At 27.4% G+C, this 17903-nt stretch overlaps 1 long non-coding RNA gene across 5 annotated transcripts; it reads left to right on the top strand.

Annotated features, from left to right (window-relative positions):
* The first annotated feature begins 9384 nt into the window (after positions 1-9384).
* On the top strand, positions 9385-13634 carry LOC136081856 (uncharacterized). 5 transcript variants are annotated; one of them, XR_010639196.1, is made up of 5 exons: positions 9385-11185; positions 11271-12098; positions 12716-12860; positions 13160-13222; positions 13308-13634. It is a non-coding gene; the product is annotated as an uncharacterized LOC136081856 (long non-coding RNA). The 5 variants fall into 5 exon arrangements; XR_010639195.1 differs by having other exon boundaries at positions 9389-11185; positions 11271-12635; XR_010639194.1 differs by having other exon boundaries at positions 9391-10417; positions 11128-11185; positions 11271-12860.
* The last annotated feature ends 4269 nt before the right edge of the window (positions 13635-17903 follow it).

Raw genomic sequence — 17903 nt, 5'->3', positions numbered from 1 at the left:
TTACTTTAATTAAAAAATACCAAAAACATTAAACTAATTGCTACTAAATTTTACATTAAACTAATTGCTCTGCAATTTTATTTAACGGTTATTTATGAAAGTAACATTTAAAATGAATATCGTTATATAAAATATTCAGGGTTGTCCATAAATACGTCTCGCTAATTTGAATGTTTTTTACCCATTGCCAAAACATCTTATCTTTTTAATAACAAATCCCGTTGAGTTGTCACAAAACCATTCACTCCTTCCCTAGAGCGTGACGTAATTTATAGACGAATTCTTAGGAAAATTAGTTTTTTATGCATATAACATACAAAATTTACATATTAAAATTTTAATATTATATGGTGTGTACATATTGCTATTTATCGTTAAGTATTTATGGTTTATTCATTATTAGCTTGTAATATTTGTAACGTAAAATGTTAAAGTTTACATCGACAGGTTTATTTTAGTTGCTTTGTTTATATAAAATTTAAGAAAAAAAAAAAAATTTTTTTGTTAAATATCAATGACTCTAAATAAGATAAATTTGCATATCGTAAACCAAATGTCAATATATTTTGTGTTTTGCAACAATAAGCCAAATATTTTCAGCAGAATGTTTAAATCTAATTACTTTGATAACTTTTTATATCGGTAAAAGTATATATTAGAATCCATGGATAAAATAAACTGTGAATCCCATGTCTTTGCATGCCCTTTTGTTGCCGATGATATTACAGTTTAAAATATTTCACTGTAAAGGTCAAGTTACTTAATAACAGTTCGATCGTTTATTTATTTTTCATTTTAAAAATATGCTCATCTGTCACCACTATGAATTTAATTTGTTTAATTTCCTGAAAACTTATTCGGATTAGCTGTTAAATAAATCAATATTGTTTAATCACTGGTCACTCAACTATAAAAACTTTTTACATCCATTAGCACAATATTCTCAAGACCAGTTTAAATTAACGTTGTTGTTTCTTCTTTTCTTTCCTGACTTTCACAACGTTTTCATAAATTTAAATTTGAATATATTTTCGCTATAGAAAAATTAACAAAAAAAAAAAAAAGAATGACATAAAAGAAACATGCTTTATTCATACTAAATTAAGTTAAATTAAGTCATACTAAAAACGAGAAGTTCCAAAAAATTATGAGCTTATGAGCTGTAAGAAAATTCCGTTTTTTTTCAAAATAATTTCCGGATTTTTCAAGTATGATCTGAATGATCATTGTGTATATATTTAGATCGTGTAGTCTTAATTTTTTTTAAATGTAAACTTTAATTGATATCAGACATATAAAAATTGATAACAGAAATAAATTGATATCAGAAATATAATAAATACCTAATTTATATAAAATCTCCATTAGTTACACTTAACTTTGACTTTTATTGAAGAAAAAGACAAAATCCTAAAAATTAGGGTTCTAATGTAACTAATTTAACTTATCGAAGTTCTTTCTTTTTCTGAAATATTAGCTCGTGAAACTTTTTTTTTTTTTTGAAAATGTGAGAAAAGTCATCTAAAGGTAAAAATGTTTTTTACTTTTTTAACTGAATTACTAAAATCCGTAGTTCTTTTTTTAGTTAACTTAAAGAACCAAATATTTTATCACCTTGAAAAACTGGTGCAATTTAGATTGTTGAAAAGTCATCTACTTTTAAGACAAGAGATGTAGTACTTATAACCACTGAAATTAGATAAGGGATTGTTTGATGAATTTAGCTTTTAATTGAAATTAGCTTTTACTTAGAAAGTAGTTTTTTTTTAATCTTTTTGAAGATTTTACAAAATAATAAATTTACTATTTGTACAAATGTTTTCCTTTGAAAAAAAGTCAGTAAGGTCAAAGTATTTCAGTTAGGTCAAACAAGCACCATACTTTCTTGATTTATCTTATAAAGAAATATTTTTGTCCAATATTTAATGTAACTATTGCAACCCTCGAAACAAAACTGCTGAATTTATTGTTATAAATGATACTAACTAGTCGCAAGCCGATTTCTAATCGGGTTTCTTCCTTAGGGTAGGGTTTCTTCATACGTTTTTCAAAATGTATGAAAACTATATTTAGTGCCTAAACAACTTTAAAATTATGAAATTACGAACTACAATTAAATGTATATTTAAATTAAATATATAATTAAAAATACGGATACAATTAAAAAGGCTCAGGGTTTTTATATATGAAATTTTCATTTCAAACTTATTTTTTCGATTAATTAGAGAACATTAAAATTTACATGCAAGTCAAAAAGTTGTTGATTTCAGTTACCGAAGAACATATTCCATATTTCTGTTGCGTAAGTTATTGACGTACAACAAAGCAATCAATATTTGTTTTCCGCTATCATTAAACTATTATTAGGCTATGCAATTATTGTCAATAGGCTTTTGATCTGATATCTGTTGTTCATGATAAAAAAAACTTAATATTGTTAACACTAAAATTATGTTTTTTAATATTTGGAGTAAAAACGAAAAATTTGATCACACTCGTCGCTAACTGGAAACATGTACATGTAATAATGTGACGTCACTAATTGAAAACGTGTTAATAGCATAGTCATATAAAAGATTTTTTCAAGAACATTGCAATCGGTTTACAAATTTTTAATTTTAAGTTACTTTTTATTTAAAAAAGAATTTTGGGACGTAACAAATGGTGTAAGAATTAGTCAATGCAACTAAGGCATAGAACAAACAAACTCGTAAAAAAAAGCCGATAATTTTAAACAAATCAGATTGGTTGTTAGTGGCAAACCGAACATTTTTTTATTTATTGGTATTTAATTTATGCAAATAAAGAATTCGTAAATAATAGCAAAATATTACAGACAACCGAAGCGTCGGTTATACTGTTTTGCAGGAGATATATCAATATAATTATAAAGATATCTTGAAGTGTTTGTTTGACATAATTTATAAACCTAATTACAATTTATTACATTTATGTTGATATATTTAAAAAAAATATGCTACTTTTAAAAGCATTTGGAATGAATTATGTAATATATATTTCATTTTGCACTGTGCAAACAATAAAAAGTATTTATTTTAATACATTACTGAAGCCGTAATAGCTATTTGTATCGATTTAGTGTTCAAAGTTATAATTGTTTTTATAACAATAAGTTAAAAGTAACTCGTGTTATTTTTAAATTATTGTTATAAAAATTAAGTAAACCAAATGTCAATTAAAGTTTACAACTAATATAAAAACGAAACGAGTTTGAACATGAAAGTAATTTGTTTATAAAGTTTAAACGCCTCTGTTTTTTACTTGTTTACGGATTCTGAATGGAATAAATTAATTTTTCAAGATGGTTGAATAAGTCTCGAGAATTTCAAAAAATGATTCTAAATACCGAAAGCAGTTTTTTTGAATAGGGCTGAAAGTTATGATTATTATGAAAAAAGGACCATTGTAGAAAAATTAACACTACCACAGTTTATCTGAATCTAACGTGACATTATTGTTAAACATACTCATTTACGTGTGGTATTGAAAAAAATAACTTAAATTTTCATAAAAAATGGTTTTTCATGGGTAATTTTGCTAAATAATGTCTGATTATAAATGTCAAGTTACATTCATTAAAAACAAACACCGATAAGTGCTTTTATGAAAAAATAAAATCCAAAGACTTATCTATAGCCAAGCCCCAAGCTACTTTATGTTGAAAATTCCATCTTTTCTAAATAAAACTACGCTTGACGGTTTATTAAAGTCGTATTACTTTTACCAAATTATAATAGTGGTTAAAATAATTTTTCCATACATACCAAATATGTCATACTTTTTGATGAAAATTTACATTTATTGTAATTGAAATAACTTATATTTTTGTTTGGAAAAACGTGTACCATGCCTTAGTTGCATTGAGTAGGGTACTGCTTCGTTTAGTCCAATTTCATAAGTTACAAAATAACAAGAGTCTTCACTCGAAAATTCACGATCTTAAGCTAAATAGGCCGGGTGAATAAAAACAAGCAATTGCTTTTGCTCAGTAATTGCTCAGCTTTACGTTAATAAAAATTTGAGAAATTTTGCTCAAATATTTTTTCACGTAAAGCTGAACAATTATTCGGTGTTTTTGGAGTAAATTGCTCAGCTTTATGTGAAAAAAATTCGAGCGATTTTGCTCAAATTTTTATTCACGTAGCAAATACTCCAAAAAACGCTGAGTAAAAGCAACTTTTTTTTATTATTATTAACCCGATCGCATATTTTGAAACCCTATAGAGGCTCAGAATAGGCAGAGGTATGCGCAATCTGATTCGCTGATTTTGAAAGAGAGGCTTTTGCGCGTAAGTTTAAATCAATACTAAGGGGTCGTTTATAAAGTACGTACGCTCATAGAGGGGAGGGGGGAGGTCTTCAAAAAGCGTACGAAAGCGTATGGGGGGGGGGGGGAGAGTTCAATTTAAAAGTACGTACTTCGATTTTCTAATTTATCACAATTAACCAGCTAATCAGTAGAAAAGTTACATTCTGACTAAAGATTCAAGTTTGCCAACATAAAAAAATGTATGGTATATGGAGTAGAGGGTATAGTTTCCCTCTATGCACACACATGCATGTGCGCCCTCAGAATTTTTTGATGTTCCAGATAGGACACTTTCACACATCGTGCAAATTCCTAACTTAAGTTTGTTTATACCTATGCCAAATGAGAAGGCCTTGCAAAATATCGGGATGGCGGAGGCCTGTGAACAAAAAGCCCTAAAACTCTTGCCCTCCCCTGCCCACACGTGAGGGCACTAAAAAGGTCATAACTTTTGTAATTTACAATGTTTATCTACAAAGATTTAAAAAATTTAGTTTGTTTTCCTAATAGTTTTTATAACTCTAAATTATAAAAATGACAACCATTGTAACAAACTATAAATCAGATGGTAAAACTTGTCTATGCTGTGATTCTCCTACGATAGATTTTTTAAAACAGTTTATTGAATATTATTAACTTGATATAAGTTTTTTCAAAATAAGTTCCCATTAATCCTTTCATATAACAAGAAAAATATTTTTAAAAATAACCTAATTTCTTTTCAGATTATTACCCTTATTATTCCCATATATAAATTGTATACGTCACTAAAACATTTTAAGTTTAAGGATATTGCTTATTGATTGTTATAACTAGCCCAGTTAATTTGCAACACTCTCAAAATAAAATGTTTGGTAATTGTGAGCATAAGCTGATTTAGATATCCTTTTGTAATGTACAGTAATAAAAGATTACAAAGCATTGTAGCATAATAAGCTATATGAAAAAATTTATAACTTGATGTCCGCATACATTACAAAAAGGAATAACTCTTAACTTAACACACTTTATATGAAAAACTAAGTGTAAAAAGGTAGAAACGAAAAAAATTGCTAATATTCAAGTTCATGTTGTTAATTTCAATTTCAAAAATCAATACATATAAAGCGCATCTTTGTTGATATATAGCTTTTAACCTGTACAAAATATTGGTTATTGTATTCAATAATTGGTAAAAAATGTTTACGCTTTAATAGCAACTGATGGTAAATAATATTAAATAAGCAACAAAGTTTGATAAACTTACATTTACTTTGCTATCAATTTATTTTACATTATATACTCCTGAAGAAAAAAAAAATGAAAACAAAAACTTTTTTATTTTTGTAGAGCAGAAATATTTATCTTTTATATTTCCAAATTTTATGAATAGTTTTATTACGTAATCTTTTTGGTATAACCAATATAATCGAGTGTACTTTTTCTGAATTTCTGTAAATACCTCTTGTATAATAATATAAAAATAGAGACATGTCATGTTTTATCTTGAAGTAATATTAATAAATTTTTTTCAAAAACTTCTTCAAATATTAAAACTTGTTTTGACGAAGTTTATTTTATTACAATAATTTCCATAATTCATCTTCAATTGGTTAAGTTTTTAAACTTCAATACTCTTTGCTAGCTTGTAATATCAACGCTTATATGTAACTGTACAAAAGAAATGGTCAGTAGAAAAACAAATATCACTTATTTTGTTAAATTTTCCAATAGATTGTTAATATACAATTTTTATCCTATTAATATATAAGTTAAAGTACCCGAACAAACTTTTTTTAATTTTTCACAAAGTGTTTGAAGGTTTAAGAATGATGTTTTATTGAATTTAAGTAAAGAAAAATATTAACGTACAACTTATCAGCCTTTTTAAAATTTAGGTCAAACAGTAACTTCTTCAGAGTTCGTAGATTTAAATGGAACATGTACGCTAGTTTGATAAAATATCTATAAAAAAAATTTTTTTCAAAAATTTTAAATTTTAAATATCTATAATTATCAAGTTGGTATAAAGATGCAGTAACGAACTTAGAACAACCTCTGTCTCAGCTTAAAATGTATACTTTGCATACTTTAAGTACTTTGCCAGTAGTCTGGTGTATTGATGCTTTATAAAACATGGACATTACATTTGATGAGAAACATATTTAGAAATCTTGCAAAATTGCACACATGCAAATTCAAGTTAATTATTTCAAGAGTTTATACATACAATACACATTTAATAATAAAAAAAATATTCACAGCATGACGACTAATTTTGTTCTTTTTTTTTTATAACTCTTCTTTTATTAAAACATTTGATTTTAACCACTTAGTTTGGTTTTTTTCAATCTTTTTTTTTTCAACTATTACAATACAAAAAATGCCATAATCCATTTTATTTGGTTTGCTTATTTGACTTCAATACTTTTTCTTGCTTTTAATGTCAGTGTTTATATGTAACTGTGGAAAAAATTACTGTTCAGTAGACAAACATAAATTTCACTTCTTTTGTTAAATTTTTAAATAATAATTTATATATAAATTAATGAAGCCTGACAAAATTTTTCTAAATTTTTCAAAAGTGTTAAATGGTTTAAGACGATGTTTTATTAGAGTTATGAAATATAAAAGTATATCAGTCTCCTCAAAACTATGGTTGAAACAAAGCATGAAAACAAAATCTTCTCAGAGCTCATATATTGACATGGAACATTAAGCTAGTTTTGAAATCAGTACAAATTTTCTTTATATAAAAACTCTAATGTTCAACTCTTTATAATTAACATATAAATCAATTTATAAATAAAGTAGTCTGGTAGAACTGCATATAATTTTTATATGCAAAAGTACTTTACAAGTAATCTGTACAACTGTATATAAACATTGTATTTGAGTATGTATTTACAAATCTTTTCGAATTTACTTCAACACATACATTTTTTTTCCATTTCTTTAAATTAACAACAGATAAAATCTCCATCACCAAGGTAAACTTTATTGAAATTTTGAGATTTTAACGAGTGTAAATTCTCTTGTACAAATAGATTTTGATACCTTTTAAATACTCTGAAGAGTACTAAAATAAAATAAATTTCCTGTGTTGATAGTAACACAAAACTTGTATTGATAAACTTGGTTTATCATTACTATGAAATTTGTTTCAATAATCTGTTTGGATTTTAAATATATTTTTCAACAAATGAGCACTTGCCTCTCTATCAAAATCAGCAAATTAGATTGCTCGTATTTTTATCTATTCTGAACCTGTATAGGGTTTCAAAATATGCAACCCGGTCTAAGATCTTTTTTAAAAAAGCATACAATCTTAAATCACGTGGTTTATTGCTGTTTTTAATTGTAGGGTAAAGCGCAAAACCAGCCTACACAATAAAATTGAAAAAAATGAGTTTGTATCAAAAAAAGAATTATGTATTTTTTTGTTTTTTTTTGTTTTTAACAATATACTATACTTAAAACATTTAAGTACACTCAACTGCAATTACTTTTATTTTATTTGGTGTTGTGGCTTTTATGGAAAACTTTGCGTTCAACTATCTTATTTCAACACATTCGTTGTATATGCATATACATATGTATTTATGTATATATGTACAACTTATACATATGTATATATGTTTGACGCTCAGTCATCCGTTTGGTGCTATATTTTTAAGATGTTAAACTACGTGATCTGCGGCTTTTCAGGCGACTATTAGCGGTTGTTTTTTAACGTCTAACTGTAGTTATACTCCGTATTTGTGATGCATTATTTTTTTGTTATGACGCAATTGCTTTAATTTTTAAGTAAACAGCTTAAAACCGTAAGGAAGTTTTAAACTAAAAATATTTCAATGGAACAAAATTGTCAATAACTACGCAAAAATCTTTAATTGCTTTTTGTAGTGGTTTTCTAAAATGAAAATTCTTAGTTGATGCCCCCGAAGTAATTTAGAACGGCACAATGTGGTTTTTCTTAATTACTCCAGGAGCATTAAAACATAAACCTTGAAATGTTACTCAAAGCATGAGTCAACTGTAAATGTATAATTGTTTTATTTTTTTTATCGTATTTAACTTGCACTTTAAAGTTGTTGACCGCATTGTTTTTGCGTGAAAAAAATTTTAATTTAATAAACCTAGTTAAATAAAACGTAAGATATCTAAGTTAAACTCAATTACACAAAAGTTTAAAGACATTAGCATGTTTATGGTTGGTACGCCATGGGTGGCATTGTTTTAGAGATGGTTTTTGTAATGCGCGTTTATTTTAAGATGAACTGAAATATATAATACTCCCTCCGTTCCGAAATACTGTTTCGATTTGCATTCAACGTAAAGAATTATTGAAAAATAAATGTTGTTATTTTTTTTATTTTGTACATAAATATTATTTTTTTTGAACATTTTGAAAATTTAATACTCCAGTATATTATATTATAATCTCCTTTGCAGGAGATTATAATATAAATCCAATTTTTTTAATGCTTCTAGACGTAAATACTGACAAATAATCATTATTTTCTCAAACAAAAATATCTGAGAACTTATGCTTGCTTTTTAAGTACATTAACTATCAGATTTGAGTCTTTTATCACATTTCCGTTTTCACCGAACAATGCTTTAATTGAATTATTGATCCGTTGTTATTTATTTATTCACGTATTTTATTATTATATCAATATATGTATGTATGTAAAAAGATATTCATTTCCATATAAATTACTTATTGCAAATGGAAATCACCTAGACCATAATAACTTAAGGTGGTAGGGATACAAATAAATGATCACAAAAAAAAATGTTGTCAATATTTTTTTAATGAGGAATTATACCCTTTGATATATCTATTTTCATGCAATTAACATTTGAAACAATAAAAAATATTTCTTGGTCCATATTTACACCTTAAAACACTCTTAGGTAGCATCACAGCCCATAGCAACGTCCCTAGTTACCATGAACAGAAGTTTATTTTTTATTTTCCTCTCATGATATATGCCTTATTTTACTCTGAGCATTTACTAAGGTGTATCTGCTATATGTCTTTAGCAGTCTAAATATTATATTTTAAAGTCACAATCATAACTCAGACAGATAAATAAGCTGATAAGTTGTAACAGTATTGTTGAAAATTTTATACTTTGTATTATTTACAAAAATTTACAAAAAACTGTATTTGTTGGCAGGGAAATCTTAGAAATGGTTGTACATTCAGCTATTATTCATTTTAATGATGGGCGGAAAGGAATACTGAAGATTTTAGAACACTTTGGCTAACAAGGGAAAATTTCAAAGGCTGTGGAAACAAAGTTAGATGATTCACGCATGGATAAAAAGTTCACGAATACAGAGAAAAAGCGTAGAAAAGGATTGCGAGCCAGAAAAAAACAATTTTTAATAAAAATGAGTGTAAAAGAATCAGTAGATTCATACCAAACTGGTTATTACTGAGGAGATAACTTATTTTTAAACATTTTATTTTTGCTTTGCATTTTTCTCTGTTTTTAATTTTTTGCATTCCTCCTATAACTCAAAACATGATAAATCGAGATAGAATAAAGCATTTAACTTGAACTCTTTGGGTAAAATGATTTATACAAATCCTAAGGGTAATCCGGAGTATAACCCAGTAGGCACGCAACGTATTAGTCACGTTTCAATCACGTGTATTTTAGGTGACTTCGTCCAGGTTACTATTTTACGTGAAAGTTACGTGCCAAAATATCGCGTCTAACGGAACTTTTTTCATGCTTAATAAAAACCTGTGATAAGAAATATGAAATAATATTTTTTATTATATTATTTATTTTTTTATAGTATAGTTTTTGTATTCATAATGTTAGTTATAATTATTTTACTGTTATAATTATATAATTAATTTTTATTATAGTTTAATCATAATTAAAAAAAAAAATTAGTCTATATAATATCTTATAACGCAATGCATTTAAAACAGAACTAAATAGTCCAAATATATTGGACTATATATTGGCAATATATATTAAGTTGTAATATCTGATATCCAAATTACATCAAATTAAGTTAAATAAATTAGTACCAAGCGTCCCTATTTGCCACATAAATAGGATTAAAGTCAAATACAAGGTATGCTTTTTTTTCTACTTTATGATATAATATTTTGGACTGGCGAATTTGTCCATTTTGCTTACTTAATTTAGTACAAAATAACGAATTTAATATCAAATTAAGTAAGCTACATGGACAAATTATAAGTTCTAGCAGAACTTATTCTTGATTCTTGAGCAATAATAATGTCTGTAGAACTTCTGCATACATTATTGCTCAAGAGTCGATTAGATAAAAACCAAAAATAGATTTTCTTCTATTATTTGGTTTTTATCAACAAAGAATTTATCCAAGATAATATCAATAAACAAATGTGTTATGTTATTTATTATTGATATATGTATATATTATTATTATATACTTTATCTTTTTGTAATATATGACATCTTAATCTTGTGCTTTACTTGTTAAAAACGGTTAATACTTATTTATTTCATTTTTTTATATTATTTGAATATTATATGATTAATATATATATTTGAATTGTATTTATGAAATTATTATTGTATATATTATATGACTGTTATTACTATTGTTAATATATATAATATAAAACAGGTTATTAACGCGGATATGTTCAATGTTTTCCCCACAAAAAGATGATTGTTGATGCTATTGTATTTGAAACTGCATTATACTTATCTTTTAATGTTGACAACCTTCTAATATGTAAAGCAAGTTTCTCTTAAATATAGCATTGCTTTTTTAAAAATTGTTTCATGATTTAGATCAAAAAAATAGCAACACCAGAGAATGTTGTTGTTAAAACAGTTGGCGACTCACCATGTAAGACTTGTGTTGAAAATTTGTGATTTAAGATAATTATTTAATAATCATAATATTATTTAAGTTTTTATTTGTTTCTTTTTAGCTAAATTTGATGTCGCTAGCTATTATTGGAGAAAATATCGACTTATTCATTAGATAAAGTTTGATGCATGCTCTTACCCAGTTTCCTTCTTCACGTTTCAGTCATGTATATTTTAGGTGACCTCGTCCAGGTTACAATTTTACTTGATTTGAAGCATGAAAGTTATGTTGCCAAAATATTGAGTATTTTGGAACTTTTTTTATTCTCAATAAAAACCTATGATTAGAAACTTGGAAAGATATTCTTTATTTTATTTAATATTTTTTTATAATTTATTTTCAGGGATTATTTTTTTGGGGATATTCCCGGAATACCAGATATTTTTCTGAAATTTATCTTTTTCCAAATATCTGAAAAGTTTTCCATATATGCAAGTTAAAGTATATATTATTGTCATCAACTTGGCTAAATGCAAAATTAAGGGAAAAATTAGGGGGAAAATATTCTGAATTTTTTCAGGATATTTTCCGCAAACAATTTTCCCAATTTTTTAAATATAATGATTATATGAAATATGTAGTTTATATATTCATTATTGTAATTACTTTTTATTATACTTTTATAATAATATAATTATTTTACATTGTAGTTTTATAATAATAAAAAAAGTATCAGAGTATAAGATATCTTATAACATCGCAATGCATTTTTGACAAAAATAAATTGTCACATATATAATATTTTATCTAAACATATTATATTATTTTATATCTAAGTTTTATAAATTTAGGTTTAATAAATATATTACAAAGCTTAGTTTAAAGTCGTGTAACGTTATGGCAGATAATTCTCATAGTGCAACATGCAAAAGATCAAACCCTAATACAAGTTATACTTTTTTTTCTACCCTATTATATAATATTTTAGATTGTCAAATTTGTCGATGTAATTATTTTAATAATAAATAAGTTATTATAACTTATTTAATATTAAATTTATTAAACTACATGACAAATGATAAGTTCTGTATAAAATATTATTGACTAGGAATATCATTCTGTAGTAAGACACAATAACCTTTTAACTTTTAAAGTTTGAGAAAATTCACTTTTCCCTCTCTTCGTCTTCTTTTGTGATCGCACCCTGTAGCAAGAATTTAATTTGGTTCATATCTTGTTGGAGAATGCAACTTGATTCTGAGTTGAATTTTTAGCACTCGGTATTTATTGGTGACCTAATTTGACAATACTGTATTATACATACTTTTAGTTTTATACTTTATATATTATATATAATTAGGGGTAGATGAGGCTCCTTAGCCGTGGTGAATGTTTCCACAGCAAAAAGAGCCTCAAGGTGAAAATCTCATCATGGGTAGGAAAATCATGATATAAAATCCCCACTATAATGTTGTGTGGTTATGTGGTAACTATTACATTTTTAAAAGTTGTTATAATTTTTCTGTGTGCATTCTAAAATTACATTTAATGTTCAAAACTTTGTAGATTACTCATTTAAAGCAACTTCGTGGGCTGTCACCTTTGCATCTAGTGAGTTAATGTATGGACAAGTTAATGCAGAAACAAGTGCAAATATAAGAAGATGGAAAACAAAGAAAACAAATTAATTAATCAGATGTTATCACATAAGGTGAGTACAGGTCTTTTTCTAATCACGCGCAACAGTTATCAACTTTATATATAGATATATATTTATCTATAGACAGATATTAGATATAGATATATATAGATAAACAATATTTCTATCGATTTGTATTTTTTATTTTGCACTTCTTTTTATTTATCTGTCGACTTTTTTGTTATGTCTTTTTTTATTAAATCCTTATTTATTTTTTAGCAATAAGAGTATAAAATTAGAAGGCAAATGACTTTTTTTATTTTTCTTTATTGTATGTAGTATTGTTTTCTTAAAATTATGTAATGATTTAGATAAAAGAAAACAGATAGCAACACTAGAAAGTCTTGTTCCCACAATTGTTAGCGACTCACCAAGTAAGATTTGTTTTAAAAGTTAATGAGTTAAGATAATTGTTAAATAATCATATTATTGTTTAAGATTTTATTTGTTTATTTTTAGCTAAATCTGATTCATTAGATAAAGTTTGATGCATGCTCTTATAGGAGAAAATATCGACGGATTTGTTAGATTATGTTTGAAGCGTGCTTTTATGGGAGAATATATCGACTGATTCGTTAGATTAAGTTTGAAGTGCGCTCTTTGTGGATCGAATCGTGCTCTTCGTAAGTTGCAAATCTATGACTTTATAATTATTACTTATTGGATATAAGGAGGATGTTTTAACAAAAGTGCAACTTTTATTACAAATTCAAAATGATTATGTCAAAAACTAATATACTGACTAATAAAACCATGTAATTTAATACGTATTAAATATTTCCTCGACGATGAGTTTTTTTTCTATACACGAATCCAAACACTTCGTTTTTATAAAGCATAATTATTACTTGAATATTACGAATCAAAATTAACGTAAAAAGCACGTCTTTTAGACAGTTCATGGGGACCAAAAAGTTACCTAAATATCACGTGCCAAAAGTAACGTGAAAAACACGTCCATAAATCACGTGAATTGGGGACCAAAAAGTCACCTAAATGTCACGTGCCAAAATAACGTGAAATTCACGTTTTTATCACGTCGCTGTGCCTACTGGGATTATAACAAAACATATGTGCAAAAGGATTTTCAATTTTTATTTTTGTTTTATCAAGATAACATGTTTTAAAAACATCATTTATAAGGGTCAAAATTAACATTTTTCTATTTAAAAAATAAAAAATATTTTTTGTGCAAACTACTTCTCCTAATGTATTAAATAGTTTTAATAAACTAAAAAATGTTTCAAAGACGAATTTTAGAAAGTAGTCTATTTGCATCCCTACCACTTTAAGTGATTATTGCTTAGATGGTTTTCATTTACCCACACCTGTAAAATAAAAATTTATACAAATAAGTCACACAAAAAAAAACGACACAAAAAATATAATTAAAATTTATTTATTTTAATAATTTATTTATATTTAACATTTATTTGCTCACCAATCTTTCGTTTGGCTTTTAAGTAAATTTTTCGATTTCGAAATGAAAGTTCATATAAAATAAGAGCATTCATTCCGTATTTTTCAGTAAAATTCAGTAGGTCAAAAATACAATAGGTCAACGATTTAGTAGGTTGGGAAATTAGCAGCACATGTTTTTAATAAGGTGTACATATAAAAATCAAAAATTGTTGGTTGAAAATCAAAAACGTCATAATCTAAGATTTAAGAAATTTCAAAATTAGGTTGAGTTATAGGCCACCATATATTCGACACTTAAGTTTTCATCGTGAAAAGAAATGAAAAATTGTTGGATTTTCTAGCTGACCATCTAAATCAAATTATGAAACAGTGATAAAAATACGTTAATGATGTCTTGTAGGTAATAGATTACTAGAAAAGTTTTGCTTAATGATTTCAACCACTACATTTTTAAATTTTTTTCAATTTCAATGTGAAATTGTGATCACGTGACATTGATCAAAAGAAAAAAACTGTGATTGCACAATGTAACAACATTTTTGTTTATGTTGGTTTTTTAATGTTTCTTATATAATTTTGGTATGCCGATTTTAGTGGTGCCATTGGTTTTGCTCTATTATCAAGATTTCCTAAGAAAAAACATAAAGTATATTTCGGAGTTTTTGTTTTTGTGTAATCTATCTATAACATTATATATAAATGCTGATTTTAACTCATTCTCTCCGCAAAGCCACTGACAGTGGCTCTACAGCGAGCCACTGTCAGTGGCTTTGTATATTTTGTCTTTTTTCTATAATCCCACTTTTAATATTAGTTTTCTTGATTCTATTTTTTTAGGTATTCAATTGTCACTTCCTTTGTTATTGTTATTTGATCCTTGTTTACTGTTTGTTTTCAGTTTAACTAATTGCAACTGTTATATGAAGTGGTGAATATGTTTAGTAGATCATGCAAGCTTTGTCCTGATTCATTCTGTTATGTTAGTGGTTACTATATTAGTCCAACACATACTAAACATAAGGTTGTCAGTGGTACAAAATTCTTTACTGCATATCATGCTTATTCTGGCATGGCTATGGGTGATCAGGACAAATCGAGGGCACCACACTACAGTTGTGGCAGCTGCAAATCAACTCTGGAAGGATGGCTGCGTGGAATCCGAAAGTCAATGCCCTTTGCAATTCCGAGAATATGTAGAGAACCGACGAATCATCATGATGGCTCGTCGGTTCTCTACACATGTCTATCATTGGCAGAAACATAGTTGATAATTTTTGCATCATCCCGGACCATGCTGGCCGTGCTGATCCAAACATAATCAAAGTCTTTCACGGGATATCTATATCCGCAGTTATGTCCTGAGCATTAATTCTTTAGAGAGTTTCATATGTTACCGCTGATATTCCACACCTGTCTTCATTGTGGTAACTGATAAGCACCCTTCCAATCTTAGATATATCAATAGCACTCACTTTTGTCCTAAGAATTTATCTGCATGCTTGAGTCCTAGGTGTAATCATAGCAATCATACCCATACCATGAAATGTATTGTTTCCATCCAGAGTAGCAATGTTGTGGTTTACATTTTCAGCTGCATACTGGACAAACTGGGTTGTATGATTGGCAATTTCTGTCCCTTGTGAATGAGCCGCACTTTTCTGAAATTTAAGTCCTTCTTGATAAGAGCAACAAAATCTATGATAATGCTGAGAGTCAATTAGAAACTGCGAGGAGAAATGGTGATAAAGCTGGATGCCTAGCCTAAACTGGATTGGTGGTAACATAACCCGCGATCTTGTGGCTTGCATTAAAACTTGTCCAATGGAAGTAATTTCACATCAATTTTTTTCCCAACAAAAAGTGTTTCAAGTAATAGTCTGAGTGTTTCTGGTAAAAAGCAAATGCTCATTTCTTTTAATTCTAAGTCATCACATGATGGATTTCATAAGATATCTGCTTTGCCTTTATGTCCTCTTTCAATATTTTAGCAGAAGCCTGCACAAGCCTTCGCTTCTCATCCTCAGTGTCATCTATCCGTTGATTGATGTAATAATCCTGAAGCACAGCCCTTGTTGCCATTCTAAAAGTCACCACATTTGGTCTTCCATTAATATCAGTTAAAATAGTTCTGTTACCAAAATGTTCCTCCAGCTTTACTTTCATATAGGAATAGCTGTATGGTTCTTGTGTGGAACCAAATTGATTGCAGTTTGTTCTTCATGAAGTCAATAAGATCATTTATATTGATCTGCTCATCATCATTTTCCTTTAAGTAGCTTGAAACTTCTAAGAAGGCATTTATTCTTTCTTTTCTTTTGGTTGACCCAACTTAAGTTTTTTTTCGGGGTGTCATCAGTTTTCTGTTGAGCAGCTGGTGTTTGCTTCTTTGTACGAAAGTTGACACTACAGGCTTGATGGTAAACAGCTTCAGCAGCATGAAGGTCATGAACATTGATAATTCTTCTTTGCACTAATCACCCCATGTGTCACCACGTTCTTGACAAGTTGTCAGAACTGTTTCTTTGAATTCGATTGTCTTTACCTGTAACACAGTATACTTTTTATCTTTTTTTTATCATAGATCCCTAGAAAGGCTGGTTTTCCACAAAACAGACAATGTGTTTTAAAGTCAAAAAATTTTTCAGACATTCTAAGTGAATGCCTTTTCTGGTATTTAACATTCTCTTCATCCTTTTGCCTTGTGACTTAGAGAACTTGATGGGGATTACAGTAAATTCGTTAAAAATCTGTGTGCACCTTTATACCAGGCTGTGTGCAGGCTGTGTGTGAACATTATTACTCCTTTTTTTACTAGAAATGTTAATACTGGAGCTACCATGTCACTTTAAGTTAATGCTAGTTTATTTCTTCATCGATGCGTTCTTTGCATATTGCACATTTTGATAAGTCCATATCTGAAAAATAAAATGGAAAAATTATTCACACTACATATTTATGTTTCAAAAAACTCTTAATTCTTAAATGACCAAGATCTTTGTAACTTTATACAGTAGGTACCTTGCTTGCTGTAAGTTGAAGATAATCTATAAAGTATTTCAATATACACTTTTTTGCTTCCTCTAAAGTGCAAGGCTCGCTCAATCTAGAGTTAAGATTATTTTATTAAAAGAATTAAGAAGCTTATCTTTAAAATAGATAAAAGAACACCACACAAAAAAAATTTTCATGATAAATTAGAAAACATGTAGTAAAAAAGAATATATAACCTTTGCCTACAATTAGATTATATTTGAGTAATGTAACACAAAAGAATATATAACCTTTACCTACAATTAGCTAGATTATATTTGAGTAATGTAACACATATCAATCATGCCATTAATAAGGTATGTAAATAATAAATATGTATTTAATTTTTAAAAATTTATAAATATTGAATGCAGAAAGATAAATGTCACTTTTAACTCAGAAAAAGTAAATAAAGTTCTAAGTAAATAAAGAATTCAAAATAGTGCATGCATTAAAGTTTGATTTGTAAGAAAAATTTCAATTATTTTTATTACAGAATAAAAATGACAATAAACGATATGACATGTGTGGATGCAAATTACCTGACCCTACACCTGTTATCAACAATAAATCGCTGTTAAATAAGCTTTTCAATTAGATAAT

This window comes from Hydra vulgaris, chromosome 06, assembly GCF_038396675.1.
Source record: "Hydra vulgaris chromosome 06, alternate assembly HydraT2T_AEP".
Classification (NCBI taxonomy): domain Eukaryota; kingdom Metazoa; phylum Cnidaria; class Hydrozoa; order Anthoathecata; family Hydridae; genus Hydra; species Hydra vulgaris.
Note: the sequence above shows the minus strand (reverse complement) of the source record. Positions and strands in the feature narration are given on the sequence as shown.